This window comes from Saccostrea echinata, unplaced genomic scaffold, assembly GCF_033153115.1.
Source record: "Saccostrea echinata isolate AGI-Se365-2 ecotype Australia unplaced genomic scaffold, CSIRO_AGI_Sech_v1 ptg000040l, whole genome shotgun sequence".
In the NCBI taxonomy this organism is placed as follows: Eukaryota; Metazoa; Mollusca; class Bivalvia; order Ostreida; family Ostreidae; genus Saccostrea; species Saccostrea echinata.
The window spans coordinates 1847257-1864947 of record NW_026889789.1 but is presented as its reverse complement, the minus strand read 5'-3'; the positions used below and the strand labels follow the sequence as shown (position 1 = coordinate 1864947).

General features: G+C 31.4%; 1 long non-coding RNA gene across 1 annotated transcript; it reads left to right on the top strand.

Annotated features, from left to right (window-relative positions):
- Nucleotides 1-1273: 1273 nt before the first annotated feature.
- LOC133200457 (uncharacterized) lies at nucleotides 1274-2562 on the top strand. Its single transcript, XR_009722955.1, has 3 exons — nucleotides 1274-1331; nucleotides 2135-2265; nucleotides 2487-2562. It is a non-coding gene; the product is annotated as an uncharacterized LOC133200457 (long non-coding RNA).
- The last annotated feature ends 15129 nt before the right edge of the window (nucleotides 2563-17691 follow it).

Genomic DNA, 17691 nt, shown 5'->3' with positions numbered 1-17691 from the left:
TCTTGCCATAATAACACTTAGCGTGTGTAGAATGAAAGCCAGCTGGATCTCACTGTACTTACTGAGATGACGTCATTTCTTAGTTTGACACGCAGTTTCTCTGTACTTGAGGCGTGGATCAAACTTTTATCGTAGCTTGAAAAAATAAAATAAATACGAAACTGGCGTAGTCGGAGCAAAAGAGAGACACATTCTGAAATATATTAATCCACATTTTATTGTCAAACTAAATTGATAATGTGTAGACTTTATTTAAAGCCGTAGGGAGCACATTTGTACTGTAACATGCTAGAATGACAGGCCCAGCCCCTCGAAAATATTAAAAGTTCAACGATATCCGCTTCACTATGAATTCTGAATTTTTAAACACGTGTAGCTATTATTCCTACTATTGTGAAAAGTTCTGGGAGCTGGTTGTGCATTGTTTATTTATTCCGTCCTGTAACATTATTCCAACGCGTATTACTTTTTTGTCTGGAGTTTATAGAAAGACGGATAAATTTCAAACAATTCCCGAGCATGAGGAAGTTGCTCCCAGCACTTTTCGTGTTAAGGAATTTGTCTCAAAGAAAACAGAATAATTTTTATAGTGGAAAGATGCCCGTATATCGTTGAACTTTTACGATCTTTGTAGTAGTACATATATGTTCTAATTTAAACCTGTCACGTGACAAACAGCTGATGTAAGCGATGTCGCTTTGGTCGAACTCAGCAGAGACCCGATATATACAAGTGCAAACACCACAATTCACATTTATCAAAATTAACGATGTTGAAAAAAATATTAAAATTGTATTCATTTTCCCTGAATATATTAAGGCGTGTATTTCATGGGCGTCCTTAACATAGCTGCGAAAATGAAATAATTTAAAAGAAAAACAAAAACCTGCAAAAGCTTTACAAGAACATCAAAGTAATGATATTATATTTTTAAAATTGTAAGAAATTTTCAAAAAAGAAAGATACCGGTATGTAAAAGCATTGTTTAAAGAATGAGTTATCTTCCATGAAAACCAAGAGCGGGCATAGAATATTTATAGATCGTTAATTACGACATAGTACAAAGTTCTTTTTTCTTTTCCGTTTCATTTCATAAGTTTAAATATAAACAATTAATGAGAAAATAAGGACAATAATCGTTTTCTTGGTAAACGTGTTTAGAAAGTAATTTTACCATCCAGCATTCTATAAATGCATTTTTATATATTGATATGCAAATCATTACCTTTGAAGGCTCATCAATAGAGAGTCTAATTGAATTTTAATCTTTTAAAGAGAAGATGGTTGCTGCTTTGGAACTGTTTGGAATTCAAATCTCAGCAAATGTATAGGTAATGTAAATTAATTTAGACTCTTAGATTTCAGAAGAAAAATATATACATGCATATAATATATTATATCTCACCTGAAATAATAAAATTGTGTGGAATTGACTTCAATTAGTTTTTTCGCATATTATCATACTTTTAAAGCACAAACAGATGAGAATTATCAGGAAGAGGAATTGTTAGTTTTAGGAAATAGTTCATCAATTCGCACATGAATATATCACGATAAAAATACATTCTGATAATGAATGAAACGATTGTCGTTCGTTAAACATATACAATTAAGTTGTAGATAAACATGAATATAAGCAAATTTGTTTCATCGAAATAAGAAGAAAATATTATGAATTTTGTGAACCTATATCTTCACTTCAAAGTCTAAAACAGGAGGATCTGAACTATGACAAGGCACCAAGCTGTTGAATTGACTCGAATTGTATCACGGATTTGATCAAATACCCTACTCTTTTTCTATTTTAAGATATATATTCAACTTTTTATTTATGTCTACATATTTGTTTCAGATAGCTTAATTTCAATATATATGAACTCAAAAATCTGTAAGGCATTGAAGCGAAAATGAAATCGCTGTGAAGGGCATTTTTAAAACGTAATTCATACTTTTAAACCAGCGATAGCTAAATTATAATGTTTTGATATTTGATATCAAACGACTCAATATGTTGTACATGTAAATGCACGTAAAATGTTGTTGAAAACTTAAGCTGAACTTCCAAGTAAATAAAACACCCAAGCACTTACAATTTATAATGAAAAATAAAAGAATTCTTTTTTATGATTTATAGAATGCTCCATTGGCTTCTGGGGAGAGAGCTGTGTGCAAAAATGCAAATATCCTATTATGGCATGAAATGCCATAAAAAGTGCAACTGTAAAGAAATCATGTGCAATTATGGTACTGGATGTGTAGTGCAAGGTTAGTATTTGAGATGAAAGCAGCATTTAACTATGTTGATAAAAATAGATGTGTAGTGCAAGGCTAGTGTTCAAGATGTAAGCAGCATTTAACTATGTTGATAAAAATAGACATAAAGCAATATACATGTATTCTAAAAGTATGTTATCAATGTGAATATGGTTTTGTAGACTAATCAGAAGAAAGAATTTGTAAATTAAACCCCTTTCATTATTTTGCAGAGATTGGAAAATCACAAGAAATGTCCACAACACCCCATCATATGATCATTTCCTCTGAATACCAAATGACTTTTCGATTTAATTATAAATCTCAAGTTAACAAAATTTTTCGATTATCTACTTTGCATTTAAGTTTAATAATCTGCTCAATCTTACTCATTTCTGTTTTCTTTTCCTACCTTATTTTGCTAACGTATGAAAGAAAAATCCATTTTAATAGACCTCTACCAACAGATTCAAATGTTTACGCAAATTATAATGCTTGTAATGGCATTTCCCTTCATCTGTAAAACAAATTTATTACCAATCTTTTGTAATTAAAATGTTCTGTTTGTGGAGAGAATGCATTTATAAATATCTTTCTTAGTCTAATTTATAATGTATATACCTGTATATATCTCTGTTCTATGGAATAGCTTGCCCATTAATTTATACATTATATGCTCTATATGTTCTTATCTGTTGAATTATTATAATATGCGATGGTCGGCTGAGGAGTGTACCAAAATATTTTAATATAACACCAGGTTGGATGCAAATTAAAACTAAAAGGATATTAATATCGATATATCGATTTCAAGCTCTCTCTCTCTCTCTCTCTCTCTCTCTCTCTCTCTCTCTCTCGTGTGGGTGTGTATCCTCAATACCTTATTGACATTTAACAAACACTACAGATATACTGGTTTTCATTGAATTCTTTTATATTAGACTAATTTTCATTTCAATTATAGAAGGACATGTAGCATATGTAATAAGAATTTTACAAGATTAGATAAATTAAAAAAAAACATAGAAATTTCTGTTTTCTTTCTAATTATTCAAACAAAAGAATACGTTAAAATATGCATGAAATATGAGGGATACAAGCAGTTATTAAGCTCAAAAGTCCATTAGAACAACACAAATTTGGAGCCTACGAATATGGGCCTCTAAAAACAAAAGACTACTTATGCAGGAAAAATGAGTCCTTCTTTGATTTTCTGTAAACCAACTATTATTTGCGACAACTTTTATTCACGATTCTTCCGCTAAGAATCTATCTGCGACTACTTATTTTCAATATTCACTACTGTAGATTCCTAAATATACGCGAGGACTAAATTATCACGTAATTACGCGAGAAGCACCACTCGCGAAATAAAATCACAGGCTTTTATTTTTATGGTGCTTTAATGCATGTAAAATTTCTAGATAAATCACACATTCGCGAATTTTTTTCTCGCAATTTGACGCCCTTGGGCCATTTCGCGATATTAAGTACTCGCGTAAAATAAGGAATCTACAGTATTTCAATATATTTCAACATTGCCAATATTTACATTTTTTTAATAAGCCAATCATAAAATTGATTTCAATGACATCTTCGTGTATAGTCACGCGTAGAAATGACTCCAAAAACGTAAGGCATCGTGACGTCACAATGATGTGACGAAAATATGAAAAATAACGAAATAGGACAGCAAAAAATCAAACGTAGTGTGTATTTTTCAAGGTTTTATATTTTAATATATCAATAAAAGAAACGTTTTCCATTTTTCAAATATTTTTATGTTTAAATCACACACTCATGCACGTAGGCATATTTTTTCACTAAGCGCTATCACATTAGGAATTCTTGAATAATGGTTTGAGGAAAATATTTTATGAATGAAACTTTAGACATAACAGTATTCTTTTCAGGACTAAATTTTAATAATAATATACATAATAATAATCATAATCATAATAATGATAATAAACCTTTTAAAAATGTCTGCGTTACTTTTTTTTTCTTCCACGATTACAGAACCTGAATTAAAATACATCAATATTCGTGCATTGTCAAATTTCAAAAAAGTTATACAATAAAACGAAACCTAGTATGTAAGAATGATTTCAAATTTTATAAAAATGATAGAGTTTATCTAATTTACATTTTTTTTTACAATATGAAAAGAATGCATATTCCAAAGTAATGGCATCCTTCCAGACAACTTGAAGTTTAAAACTTTCATCGCAGGTTGCATCATGCAGCTGTTCTGAGTTTAGACTGACACTTCATTTCCTAAAAGTGTAAAGATACCACATGACTTGCTGTAGGAACAGCATACATGCTTGATCTATATGTATCTTTCAGCAGAATAAATGTTTTTTTATGCAAGGAATGGCTGTTAACATGATTGCACATATCGTATCATTTACATCGGAAAGATCAAATGAATTTACATCCTATTACAACCTCGATACTGATGAAGGTAAACTGCATATTGTTGTACTCCTGGTATTCTAAAGACTGATACTACTTATCGTTTTACTTATTAATTAAAAAAAAATGATAAAATCGATTTTGACATCATACAATGAGGCACATGCAAGCTAGAAAGTTTAAGAAAAGGTTTTCATTTCTTGAAACAAACACGGTATTATATTTTTTTATCTGCTACATGTAGGCTTACACAAATAGAATACCATTCCTAAAACAAGGACTTATGAAGTTGCATTTTCGCAATTTTGAATATTATCTCTGCAAAGATGGAATACACTTCTATCAAGATGGGTGTAGTGTTTTGTGTTCTTTATCCAACGGGATAAGGGATAAGGATGGGCCAAAAAAGGGAAATAAACATTTTACACGGAAATATAAAGGAGATAGTATCAAGCTGTGAAAAGTGATATTATTATACATGTGTATACAACCATTCTCATATAGTGAATAATCAAATTTGTTCCAATCACAGACACCAGGGATCGGTTGGAACCACAATATTCTTTCAAAGTATTATCTATAAAAATATTTTTTAAAAAGTTGTACAAATTAGCACAAAGGTCAAGGGTTGATATTACTGATATGCAAGCATTCTTACATGGTACCCAGAATAAGATGTGACCTCAATAACAGGTCATCGTCACGGTAGCTCAGTCGGTAGAGCGCTCGCTCAGTGATCGGAAGTCATGTGTTCGAATCACGACCGCGACTTACCTGAGTCGATTAAAAAGGTACATTTAGCAACTATCCCTTCGCCAAGCACTCGGGACTTTAAAGTGAAAGTTGCAGGTTTTTCGGATGAGACCGTGTCACGATAAAGAACCCTCACTGCTCAATGGACCTGAGTGCCGAGTAAATAGAACAAAAATCTTTAAAGATCTTAAAAAAAACCTTGACAAGAACAGCAAAATCATGATAATCATTATAAATATGCAAGGGTTCTTGGGAAAATATTTACTTGGGTGCAGATTCAAATTTATTCATATGATGGTGGTGGTGATGGGGGTGATACCTGGATATGCTAAAAGCAATCTTTGAAAATATTTACATGTATAACAACAGGCTAAGGCTTGCTCATATTAATATTCAAGAATATTTAGATCAAGATATCTCCCTCAGTTCCCCTTGTAACTTTTAAACCGTGTATTCATCTTAGGAATTTTGAAATCAACTTTGTGGCAAACTTTAAACTTCTAGTTTTTATTCATAATAGGACTCTGATGACCAAAAAACAAACAGCATCTCTAGGTAGAGTAGAAAAAAACATGTACACACCAATATTTGAGTTTAATTTCTGTTTTTCAGGTGTTTCTATATCTTGAACATTTTTCTTAGGACCAACTGAAAAAAAAAAAAAAAAAAAAAAAAAAAAAAAAAAAAAAAAAACATTTGATGTTATCTCTACAGAGTAAAATATCGAGAAAAAAAAATCACATTTACTAATCTGACAATGTATATAATAATGAGACATGAATTTTTTAAATCACAAATAACTGCTTCTTCAGAAAGAAAATATATTATCTTTTTTCCAGTAACACTTTACACGTATAGGTCAATGAATTTTCGCCGAAACGTTGTACATGTTACACATAAAACGTTAGTATAAAGGTGTTCACAACAGATTTTGGTTGAACAGTCGCTAAATTAATTAAATTACAAGTTAAAAATAAAATGCACTGTCAACTTCTCTTGAGACAATGCACTCGTTACATTAGATAAAAGAAAGTAAAAGAAAGTAATATGATTTTTTTTCAGACGAAACACATTCTTGGTATTTTAATCCTTTGGAAATCATTATGTGTATAAACTGTTGTTGAGAAAATGCACTCGTTAAATCAAATGAAAGAAAGTAGCATGATTCTTGTTTCGCCTGCAGAGCAGAACGGCATTAAGGGATCACTTTACCCTGCGTCTCCCTGTCTTTCCGTCTGTCACACCCTATATCTCAAGAACTTTAAGAGGTGTGGATTTGATATTTTGCACAAATATTGCTTGTCACTATGGCTTTTATGTATTATCATGGTTACCGAACTTGTGACCTTGACCTTGCTCTTTGACCTACTTTTCAAAATAGCTCATAGGGGCGATATACAGTATTTAAGAGGTAAGTCTATGCTATTTAGCATGTGCAATGTTTGTCATAAGACATTGGTATGAAACACTCATAGAAATTCTTTCAATCATCACTCTTTTCAGACATCATATTTTGACTACGGTAATTTTGGAGGAGTTTTGATGCTTGCAAATATCCCTTATTTGGTCCCACACAGATATCACGAGCTATAATCTTATCAAACGAAATTAAATAAATATATGTACTTATCACACGAGCTCTAGAGGACTGATTTCTATATTTTTTAAAGACATAAAGTGATGTAGTTTCCTTTTTCCTCCTTTTCCTCTTTTTTATTTATTGCAATTATGCAAACTTCAATTTCCATTGGAAACAGTCGATAAAATGAGAATATATGACAAAACACACTGTTACAACAACAACTTACATTTTTTCCTTGATTTGTATCCGACAAGTACAAAGAGGAGAAGTGTTACGAGAACTACGATCAAAAATCCAATATAAATGGTTGAATGTCCTCTTCGAGTATATGTGTTATTTCTCCTTGATCCACAAGCATCGCTCTTTGATCTATGAATAAGTTAAATTGAGCATTTCACATTTTTTTTCGAATAATTCCTTAAATGTATTTTTCTCTACATATGACGTTTTAAAAGGAGGATTTCGAGGATCTGTGGTACAGTGCTGCTATCCCACAAGTTGACATGGGATGGGTTTGGATAGGATTCAGGATTGAGGATTCACGATAGAAACATATACTAGTAGTTAATCCAATCCTATCCTATCCTATCCTGTATCCTACAGCCATTCAGATTCGAGTAAAGGTTGATTCATATTTCAGAATTAATTACAAAAACGGAATATGTTTTAAAACGTTTACAAAAGGAATATTTATAAAATTACGATAGAAAATAAACCTATTTTGTTTATTTTAACACAAATCAATAATTAACTTCGAGTGACATTGCGTACGATTTAACCGTGAACGATCACCGGAAGAATCTTCGCATGTAAACAACGAAGAGTTCGGACATCAAGAGATCTTATTTTCTTCAGCATGTTTGGATGATTAAGCCAATTCCTACTTGTTTTAAAGTTCAATAACATGTAACTGTGTTAAATGTGCTCTGTTTATCTGGATAATTCTACACAAACCGCCAACGGCGGACTTGAACAGATCAATATCGCAGTTGTTTGGTGCAAGAACATGTAAGTATACTACACACTGTACATGTGTGCATGTTTATACATTTCTCCCCTTTAAACAATGTTATAATGACTTGAGCTATCAAAATTTTATTCTTTAATAATATAGACAGAAAAACAGGTAGTGTAGGAAGGGGAGGGGGTTAAAAATTTACAAATACTCTGTCATGATTCAATGTGTTTTAAAACAATAAGATGCATTATGCCTTTTTCAGCTTGTTATTACTATATCATTTCCCTACTGTGGTTTAAAAAAAAATGTTGTTTTTTTTTTATTTGAGTGCAATTATAATAAAATAAAGACATAATCATGTCTTATGCTACTGTTTAAATTGAATTATAAGCCAACTCAGCACTTACATGTACATTGTATGTACCTATTCTGGGTTATGAATTATAAATTAATCATTCATTATTCTTCATTGCAGAGAATGATACTTGGTTTTGCCTGTCCTCATCAAAATATTTTGTGGGGAAAAAAAAGATTTTACATTTAAAAAATAGATATGATTATTAACATGTGTTTTGTTTATGCATGGGTATCAGTATAATACATACATATCATTATCTGAGTTCAGATGAAGTTTCTGTAGATTTTCTGAATAAGTGATTTTTCTTCTTTTAAAAAAGAGTAAAACTGGAAACAATGTGTTATTGTTCTGGTCAACATGGTCATCATCATGTTATATGTATTTTCATAATTTCTTCTAATTCAAATTTTAAGCAAAAAATAAAACAAACAAAAAACATAAATAGATTAATACAAGCAGAAAAATTCAAATAGAGAAAAAAACCAAACAAATGTACTCATACGAGTTAACAAGTTGACGAGATGAAATGAATTACAATTTACAAGTATATTATGATTGTTTAACTAAGATATGACTATGAAGTTGCAGTATAAGATTTGAGTTTGCTTGATTTCTTTAATTGCATTATTCTGGGAGAGAAAAAGGTAAAATTCAGCCAGTCGTACATGAAATGAGAAAGATAATCATAATAAAATACAGTACTTTTAATGTATGATGTATATGACAAAATTGCACAATCTACATGCATATGTTGTTATAATCATGATAATAATTGTTTTTTTTAGGACGATCCTGCATATTTGCTGCTGTACATATTGCAGTTCATCTCATCTGCTGCTGGAATAAATATGAAAATATGAAAGATGTTCAAACCACTGTACAAGAGCCCCCCCCCCCCCCCCCCCGAGTCTGAAATCATGATGTTTTTTATTAAGGAGATCGATGTGTGAAGTATTTGTTTTCTGTGCATTGTTGTCAATTTTGAAACTGTTCGGTTACTTATGACTAGCTCTTTGACACAAACTTTGACTTTTGAAATTCAGTTTGAGAGACGGACAAGCAGGCGAAATCATGTGCATTTAAAACATCATACAATTGGAAAAAGACATTGATAAACTTAAATTTAAACAGATTTCATGTACATGTATCTGTTAGCTTGGCATTGAAATACATAAATACATGTATACTTCTGATGAATTTGTCTCATAATGAGAACATTCAATTGTTATACATTGTAGATAAAAAAATAAAATTGTAGATGAGATTTATTTGGCCCAAAATATATATATTTAACACTGAAGAGGCAATTACCCTGAATAGATATTGTCAACTTGGTCAAGCATTTTTGTTCCTCATTTAGACCCTGAATAACATTCAAGATCAAATGTCAAGGTCAAAAACAAAATCTACTTAAATATGGCTTATAAATACTGAAAATACTGTGAATTCATATACATGTTTTATAAGAAAGAATTCGAAGGAATATGTGTGTGTTCACTGCAGTAATTATTGCTGTCAATCTATCTGACTATGAAGATTTATGAAAATGTTTTCTGTTAAACATAAATAAATTCTCACTCATAAAAATATGGTTATTGAAATACATTTGTATGACACTGAACTGACCATAAACTAAAAACAAATTGAAGTGAAATAAGAAAATTTAACATTTTGAATATCTTGATTTTTATTTAGCAAACATAATTAAGTTTTTGCATGTTTGTAAAATATTCAAATTCAAACAATGATGAACTGAACATCTCAAACAAGAATAACTTTAAACAATGAATATAAAACAAATTTTATTCATACATTTAAATAATTTTTTACATGTTTAATAAATAAAAGTCAAGATATTCTAAATATCTGATCTCAGTTTATGGTCTTGTCATACATGTATCTTCTTTCTGGATTTACATGAGTCTGAATAAAATCTAAGGTATATATACATGTATTATTTTTCATGGTGCTCAGTTTACAGTTAAGGAAAAAATAGAGTTTTGCATAAATTTTACATGAAACACATTCAACATACCCTCCTTTTTTCATTATTTAGTATGCGTAGAGAAATTGTATTTTCAACGGGTACGGTTGTTATACAGTGTTGTACCTTCCCCGCATGAAGGTATAGACATTAATAGTCTGATTCTCATAATTAAAGAGCTTACATTTTGTTCGTTTAGTCTACTTATTAATAATCATAACATTACAAAAGTATCTGAAGTCTTAGTTGTTGTTTTTCCCCCCTTTTCCACGATTTCCCCTCTCTAACTTTAACCCCATTTATGTATCAAAGTGTATAAATTCGAAAAGCAATCGCAAATACCCTGACGTCTCTCGATCATCGTTAGTATGTGAAATTAAATCAAAATGAAGTCGGATTATAATTTTTTTTCTATAATTATTTTGAAAGCTTACTTTCTTGGCACGTTCGCTATATCAGTACTTGCCTATGTTTCATTACAGTCCCTTTGTTTACATTTTAACTGGGTACTCGAAAATTAATTCGTGCAGGGTGTCGGGAATTAATGGATGTCGATCTCGATTATTTTTTATCGTTAAAACATATTAAATAAAATCCATAATTATAACTGATTTTTATATGATGGTCATTTTATTATTTTTTTTTTTTTTCGTTTTGTCAAATTAACTCCTAAATATTAAAAAACTGAAAGTAGCAGGATAGGATAGGATAGGATTAGACTGAAATCACAGGATAGGATTGTGGATGCAGGATTCACGATAGGATAGGATAGGATTGTCAACTTATAGGATAGCAGCACTGTAGTTATCAAAAATTCCACTTTGATTTCATCAACATTACATGATAAAATAATCAATTTTTTTAAATAGTGTCATTCAGAACTTATCAAAATACATCAATTAAAACTTTATAAAAATCATATTATTCAAGAAGTGTATATAACTTAGCTGGATCTCTATGATCAAATATGTTTGTGGTGCATAGCACGCCCCAATTCCCTACTATTCATTAACATTACTTTCAAATACTTCTTGATGTAAGCAAGACTGGATTATCAAACTTGTAATTGTAAAAAGCGAATTAGATCTAAAGTTTGTCCCTCTCTTTTAGATAAAGCTTAATGACTTACTTTTTAATCGTCAACTTCCCTTACTTATGCAGCAATATACCTTATACCCTGTATATTGGTTGATTTGATACGCATGAACATGCTCTAAGTATCAACAATTTCTACAATGAGTAAGTTATTGACAAAGAAGTTGATGAAACAAAAATATCAACAGTCTCGTTTAAAGTCATCATTTCATGAGTTCTATGGTCGATACAATGACCATGACAGCAAATGCAATCAATCATTTAGTCAAATGCTGACTGAAGGTTTTCATACTAATTGTTAAGCCACACACTGAATTGTCGACGGATTTTTTCAGTTATTTCCAGATCATGACAAGGAGCACACGGCGGGTGTGACCGCTCAGCAGGTGATTCTCACTCCTCCATGGCACCTCATTCCACCTCTGATGTTTTACAGATACGTAGTTGCTCTGCCTCTGATTTGTATTGTTTGAAGGACTTTTGAGCTTGAATACTGTTCGTTACCGCCATATATTTCATCTTATATTTAGGGAAATTAACACCTGCTTTTTTCATATCTCTGACAATGTTTTTACTATTCGTGACATATTTTCATTGCAAGCATACTTTCTGTTTAGTTCTCTACTGCTGCTGACGGTGACAATTATTTCTTCTGCGTTGGTATTTGACGAAATAAAAACGTTATTTTTCTTTATTTTCTCTGTGTGTGAGTTTTTAGTTTCCGTCTTATCCTTCACATTGAAGCATTCCCCATCTATTCAGATAAAAATCTCACATGTCAATGATGCACAAGAAAAAAAAAATCATTTCATTCTATTATTAATGATTGTGTTTATGACTGTGACAGTGGTTATATCAAAAGAGAGGCATATGGATCACAACTCTCAAGTGAGTCGTATGGAGTTCGTCTTCAGAATTTTCACCTTTTTGTTCCCTTGAAAGATTTTGACCCCGTAACATTGCCCAACCTAGCATTAACCTACTGTGACATGGTGTTCGTTATGAGAAGATATCTAAAGATGTTTTTCTCATATACCCAAATTAAACTTTGTTGTCCTAATATGGCCTAATCCTTCCACTTGGGTCCTTGATTTGAAAGTGTACTAGTGCAGGAAATTTACTTATTGTTACATAGAATTGAATAATCATAGAATCGCTGTTCCAATACTTTTCTTCCTATGTAAACAATATAAAAAATTGATTCGCTAATGTGGCATCATCATAATCCTGTGAGGCTATGTGCCCATTCTTTAAATAAAACTACAAGAGGATGCCTGAATATTACCGATCACTAATTCGGACACAATTTGAAAAGTGTTTGTAAAAGACATTTTCATGTATATATTTCGATCTGATATTTTGATATGTATTTTGGGTCCCATTGTACCATTGGGGCCACATTTTGAACAAACCTGAAATCACAAACTGAAAATTTGCTATAGATATATTCACGTGAATCTTTTTTTGGCCACATATTACTATGTAGGTCTTTGATTCTTATTGTGGCCAAACTCTTCACCACAACCCGATACCGGGACTATAATTTAACAAGATAATCTAAAAGCCTAAACCTGCAAATGAATTTCACTAACTTTGCCTTGTGTTCTTGCGAAAAAGTTTTATTTTTTTATTCTAGATATAAGACATGTTTCTGATTCAACACAGAACTCCTCCCCTTAGCGATGAAATTTCCCTCTTTACCAAAAAATGTCTGCAGAGGTCAGATTGGCTGGTACTGTCACCGTTATTTAAGGAAAGTGTTGAGAACATGAATGTACATATCACAAAATTTTAATAGTAAAGTCACCTGAGTCGCAAATGCTTACTTTTATCAAACTTCTAGAATATCATCCCAAGTTAACTTACACATATAAACATTTGCGGAGATATATTTGAAAGGACAACTCTTGCATTTCTTTTCAGCATGCTCCTGGAGAAATTGGCCTCCGACTGTAAATTCTGTACACAGTCCACCTAATGCATAAAAAGAAACACTACTCAGAGTCCAATGCACATGAGGAGCTAGTGTTATTGTTTTAATTATATTAGAGTTAAGATAATATCTGACTTTTTTTTTTTAACAAAATTGTGAAAATACATGAATCCCTTTAAACTATTACCTATTATATCTACCACGGGTGCACATAGCTCAACAGTGCTATCACCCTTTGCATTTAAAACACAATGGTATTTGTAGTTCTCAGCTGAAGTGCAGTTCTGCCTGTACTGTTCGCAATTGTGTAGTTTTGTTCTTTCTTCCCAATCCTTTTTAGTGGCGGGGCATTTTACATTAAAAATGGTGGTATTTAGAGATTGTGGACAGGATATTCTCTAAAATACAACAATCACAAAAGAACGTTTTGATAAATATTATTTTCTCCACCCTCTGACACAAAAAAAAAAATGTTGATGAAAGGTAATAAACCAAATAACACTTTGTTTGAAAAATAAGTTGTAAATATCAGAGATGATTGAACATTCACATTTTATTTCTCATAAGTACATGTTTAACATTAAAAAAGTAAAGGGAAACATACCTCTTCTGTTTGAACATAAGTCACAAGTAAGAAAAGAACACAAATTCTGGATATCATTTCCGTACGCAAACTCATTTATTCAACTATGTGGCATAAATCTGTAATTCTGAAAAAAAGAAAAGAAAACACAAACAATATCAAACACAATGATTTACAAGATTTAATGTATTTTAAATCTTTTGGGGGAAAAAATTACTTAAATCTAGAAATGAAAAGATGCTATGAGGAAACAGTTGAATACATGACTGTTCACATATTTTCTTTTGAATCCAGTCAATGTCCACGCATTGCATAGAAGTTACATAAGTAGCTAATCATTCTAAACTAATTTATTTTTTGTATTGATCGCAGCCCTTGCTTGTGGAGGCATCAAATTTGCCGTTGTAATATCTAAACTATAACTCTAAAGATCGATTTAAACTCTAAGACTTAACATACACACATTGTTTTGTAAATACACATGTAATTACCGATACATATGCAGTTACAATTTCGATATGAACATAATGTAATGTTGAAAAACATATTCCACCTCAAATCTTAATGTTGCTTCATTTATTTACAAATTTCAAGATGAAATTTTCTGCCGTAAAAGCGTTCCGAATAGATTGTAATGAATGTTAAAAAAATTTTTTTTTTATCTTATATAAAAAGAAATCAAACCACTTCTCGCAAAGAAATACATGGATCTTCTTTCATGCAAAATTATAGCATGTCGCTAAAAGTCGATTAACTTTCCTAACAATTTTGATTTAAATTTCACGCACATAATGCAGATTTCAAAAAGAACTGAAACTTATCTGAAAGTGACCACGGAACCTACAATCTTCGATTCTAGTTGCGAGTCAGCTATTTTTGTCGATTACATTTTCGACATAACAAAATGAATTAGACAAAGACAGTTGTCTCTCTTAAAAATTTAACTTCCGTAACTTTAATTCAGGAAAGTTTTTGCATTAAAGGTATAAAGATTTTTATTATTATGGGAGTGAAATGCTTCATTCTTTTGTTTATTATCCTAGAACAAACTTTAATTTTAACTTTTGCCTAGAATTTTAACTTTCATTGTTGGGAATTAACTTCCGTAACGATTAACTTCCATAACTATATTTTCCACGAATTTTAACTTAATTTCCTATTCATGCGAGACTTCATGATTCATACTTTAGCGTTCTATTTTGAACATCAGAAACGAAAAATTGGTCAAATTCAGCTTTATTTAAAATATAATAAGACTTTTTCAAGCATTAACTTCCCTAAAATTACCATAAAATCAATGGTAAATTAAAATGGTTGTAAAAAGTTAACGATACCAGATTTGTGGACCTTTCTTTTTTTTCAAGTTCACTGACTTGTCCTTTAGAGAATTATGATGTTTATTTTGCTATTTGAAACAATTGGTATTTTTATGTTTTATTCCCAGAATTAATTGGTCCATTTATCGTAGAATGACTGAATGATATTCAATTCTATATTTCAATAAAGGTGTTTTACTTTTTATTTACTAGTGCGTTAAACGAACTTAAAATGCACACATTTTTTTTTTCAATGAATATTAGTATATGAATCACTTTTCAATATCTAAACATTTATATTTTTAATTATTCACACTTAAACTAAAAGTGCATCATGGATGGAGTTTTATCTATATGGATTAAATACCAAATAGTTCAGTAGCATCATTGGAGAACAAAAAAACAAAAAAAAAACATATTTTTGAATAGTCCAGGATTCACTACTGCCTTTGCTTTAATCAACAAAAAAAGTTAAAATGTTAATAAAGAATAATGAATAAATAGGATGATTTGATATTACAACAAGAGGCCCAAGGGCCTTAACGGTCACCTGAGTACAATACAACAATTTAGAGGATTCATAAACTGACAAATGAAACTTTGTTGCCCCAAAGCAAGAAAAATAGCTTGATTTGCATCAACAAAATAATTGGGTTAGTATCTATCTGTCCCCCATTTATCACTATTACCATGCAGACTATTAACACACTGTCTATTTTTTAACCTCATATTACTACTTCTTACATTGGCCTCTCTTGGCCATTGAACTGTCGAAGAACAATTAAAAAAGATAAGTTATTTTTGTCTCCATTTTATTCATCTATTAGTTCCAAGTCTACCTGATCATTAAAACTATGAAAGTACTTTTTGTATTATACAATAAATATTCTTGCATTATTCTCTTATTCTATTAAACATTCAAATACATTATTTACAGTGATTTATTATCAAAGGTAAATGACAAGGGGGTATAACTTTGATCAGCAGAATACGAGTTAATAGAGTACTGGCCAGGACCAGAACACTTGATTAAATGGTCCAGGTGTTCAAAATTCTGGTAAAAACACCCTTGCATATTAAACTTTTCTCTGTTTGCCTTGAATATGCCGAGAAGCATAGAAAATTTTCGAAGAATTGCATTATCACTCTATTATTAAATAAATAAAGCCCCATCCTTAAACCAGAACATATGACCCATTGGCCATAAGCTCATAATTCTGGAATTAGCATAAATGCTCACCATAACTATGAACTTGTTTCTTTCCTTTATAACGAAACATTTTTTGAAATTATGCATTTACACTATATAATCAATAGAGCCCCCCCCCCCCCTTCACCAGAACCCCTGACCCTGTGACCATGAATTTCACAATTTTGTAAGAGGCACTCTTCCTTATCATAACCATGCACTTCCTTTGTTTGAAAAATACCCAGGAGCAGAGAAGAAGATTTTTAAAGAATTCATGCATTTTCTCTATATAATCAATAGAGCCCCGCCCTAACACCAGAACCCCTGACCTAGGGGCCATGAATTTCACAATTTTGGAAGAGGCACTCTTGCTCGTCATACCTATGTATTTACCTAGTTTATTTTATACCCAGGAGCAGAGAAGAAGATTTTCAAAGAAATAATGCACTTTCACTTTATGATTTATCTAGCCCCACTCTAGCACCAGAACCCCTGGACCTGGGGCCATGATATTCACAATTTTGGTAGAGGGCTCAATGCTTATTACAATCATGCAAACAGTTTGACTGCATGATGTCCAGGAGTAAAGAAGAAGATTTTTAAAAATTAAAGATTAATTTTGGTGGTTTTAGCCCCACCCCCAGGCCCCAGCTGGGGGGCAGGGACCATGAAATTAAAAACTTTTGTTCCACTTCACCCATAGATGCTATAGGTCAAATTTGGTTGAAATTGGTTGAGCGGTTTCAAAGAAGAAGCTAAAAAACATGTTCAAATGTTAACGCACATCGCATGACGCACGACGACAGACAACAACGGATACAGTGCTGCTATCCCACAAGTTGACATGGGATGGGTTTGGATAGGATTCAGGATTGAGGATTCACGATAGAAACATATAGAGGTTAATCCAATCCTATCCTATCCTATCCTATCCTGTATCCTACAGCCAATCAGATTCGAGTAAAGGTTGATTCATATTTCAGAATTAATTACAAAAACGGAATATGTTTTAAAACGTTTACGAAAGAAATATTTATAAAATTACGATAGAAAATAAACATATTTTGTTTATCTTAACACAATTTAATAATTAACTTCGAGTGACATTGCGTACGATTTAACCGTGAACGATCACCGGAAGAATCTTCGCATGTAAACAACGAAGAGTTCGGACATCAAGAGATCTTATTTTCTTCAGCATGTTTGGATGATTAAGCCAATTCCTACTTGTTTTAAAGTTCAATAACATGTAACTGTGTTATATGTGCT